This window comes from Microtus oregoni, unplaced genomic scaffold, assembly GCF_018167655.1.
Source record: "Microtus oregoni isolate MIOR12 unplaced genomic scaffold, Mior012 000033F_ref0000390, whole genome shotgun sequence".
NCBI lineage: Eukaryota > Metazoa > Chordata > Mammalia > Rodentia > Cricetidae > Microtus > Microtus oregoni.
The window spans coordinates 11,556,748-11,559,677 of NW_024543092.1; positions in this window are offsets into that span (position 1 = coordinate 11,556,748).

A 2,930-nucleotide genomic window follows, 5' to 3' on the forward strand; every position below is an offset into this window, starting at 1 on the left:
ACATCGCCCCTGAGACCTGGAGCTTAACTGGCCTCATCCCTAATACCCATGCCCACAGACCTGCATTTGGACAGTTTGGGTTCATCACCTGGGCATCAGCAAGAGCAGCCTCAGGTTTTGGTTGAACTCTGCTTTTCCATATCACTCTAGACAAACGTGCCTAAAATATGTGATGTAGGTTTCTGTAGGGGAAGGCTAGCGATAGGGGTTGTTGTGGGCCCTACGATCTGTCATAGCCATGAGACGGCAAGTATATCCTCATTTGCATAATGTTTAAGCTGAGCTGGTCCCTAATTCTGGGGAAGGGAAAGACCCATGGAGAGTAAACAGGATCATTTTAGAGATACTACTTTTGGAGTTTTTCCTTCTCGCTTGTTACTAATAGTTTGTTTCTAATAATTTGCCATCATACAACATATCCAGGACAGATAGCCAAGATCCTAGGGGTCTTGGGAAATGAATGAGACCAACGAAGTTTCTGGAAAAGTTTTTCCAGCTCTTGAGTGTTTCCTGAAATCATTGCTGGGGAGACTCGTTTCAATGTAGGTTTTAAGTGCCGGCATATTTGAATGAAGCTGTGAATTTAGGAATACCAAACCAAGCCAGGCGGTGGTGGCCCACGCCTTTAATCCCAGCACTTGGGAGGCAGAGGCAGGCAGATCTCTGTGAGTTTGAGGCCAGCCTGGTCTACAAGAGCTAGTGCCAGGATAGGTCCCAAAGCTACAGAGAAACCCCATCTTGGGGAAAAAAAAGGAATACCAAACAAAATGACCCAAACAGAAAGAGTTCCTCTGTAAGCCAGGGGACTTAAATGATAAAAGTATAATCCAGTTTATAGTAAACCAGCAGCATTCTCAGAACAAATAGTCCACACAAATGCAACTGCTGATCTCAGGCCACAATACTTCCCCAAAATGTAGTGTGCCAGCCAGGTGGCACGCTGGCAAGAAAGACACCGAGAGTGTAGTAGTGACATTTCATTTTGTCACCAGGACTACATGGTTCAGGGCTTCAGGCAGCATTCTGTAAAGGGCTGCTCCTAAACTCACGTCATTCAGACTTAAATTGCTCATCATGCATTGCAGAGGTCCGCATTCTCTCCCAGTGACCTCTCTAAGATTTCTGTATGTTGAAGTGATGGGCTGGACTTTCAGTATTGGTTGGCAAATTTTAGAGATGAGGCTCTAGCAGAAGACAGCCAGTAGCACCCCACTCCCCATGCTGGTGTAGCAGCCACCTAGCAACAGGGGCTTTTAGCGGCTACTGGATTTGCTAAAAGCAGTCGCTCCAATTAGCAGTAAGAGCCATGCACCTGGCGTTACTCTGAATTCTGCCTCTCTTAAGGATGATTTTTAATGTAATCTATTTATACTTTAAATAACAAAAAACTTACTCAGTCTTTGGAGGGGGTATATCAAAAAAAAAAAACCTAGCAAAGGTGCATGGAGCCTTTCAGAAGTGATTACTGATATAGAATGTGTGGGGTGTGTGCTTGCTGAACGATTCTTTCCAACAGCAGAATTTGGAAATGTTGTTTTCTCATGGTTCACTTCCTGATTTTGACTATGATCATATTGATACTGTAGTTGTCTCTGTAGAAATTCTAGCACTGCCCCAGGCTCCCGATGTGAGTGGGCTTTGCCGCCAGACTTGTCACCAGGGAGAATAAAAATGATAGCTCTGAGCTGCAAACACGTAGCAAAAGCGGTTTCTCTTCAACTCCCGTTGCAAGATGTCAAACCAATACAATGGCAGGAGCTGCACCATACTGTCAAAATGCTGCAGTCGGCCTGGCGAGACAGCCAGCAGGTAGAGGCATTAGCCGCACAAGCTGCGAGACTGGAGTTCGATGCCCAGAAACAGAGAAGGTGGAAGGAGACAAGAGAATTGACTCCACCACGTCATCCTCCATCTCTACATGTGCAGAGTGCCCATACACACCCCTCCCATAAACACTAAAAACATGCTATTGTCAATGTCTAACATTTAAAACACATTTTTCTCCTTTAAACATTTGGTACCCCCTTCTATGTGTTTTTTTTTCTATCATAAAATGCTCCTGGGTGTTTTGGATAGTATGATGACTTTCTTATAGTTTCCTTTCTTTTTAAAAAAATATTTATTTATGTGTATGTGTGTGTGAGAGAGTGTATGTATGTGCACCATGCTCGTGTAGGAGTCTATAGAGATCAAAAAAGGACACTGGAGCCACTGGAACTGGAGTTACAAGTGGTTGTGCATCTCCATGTGGGTGCAGGGAATGGAACCCAGGTCTCTGTAAAGAGCAGAACCATTCTTAGCCCCCGTACTATCTTTCCATTCCCCTTCTGTTCTCTGTTCTGAGTGCTTAAAAACAAAACAAAACCACAACAGCATCTGCTGAGTCAATATTTTCCAGGACTTCTAGGTTTTAGGAAGAGTGATAGAGTACATCTCTTCCCTTTATTCTTGTGTTTTGAAAGCCTGAACCACCTAAAATAATCAATCAACTCTACTGTCGAACCTTCAGAAGCTCTATTGGCTCCTCACATCCTGGGATTCACCCTCATTCTTTAATGGGCTTAGTCCACTGATATCATAGTCACTGTGCGGTTTCTGCATCTGCTGACATTCCTTTCATCTCGGATTGTGACCTCCCACAGAAAGGGTCCAGACCACAGTGATTTGCACTGCTAACCATTGAGAAGCAGACAATTCTTACATAGAAAGCACTTTGGGAAAATTCTTCAAGTTGCAAGTTCTCCAAATTTGTTCTCTATCTGATTTCTAATGGGTCGGCTCCCACCAGTTTGGGTGCACAGATATTGCCAACAGGGCTTGTTGACTGAAAATGGATTCTCTAGGTGAGATGAAAGTTTGGCAAGATTTTGTCGGCATGGGATTTCTAGGTTGTGTCATTCCTGGTTTATGTGTGAAATTATGGAAATCCG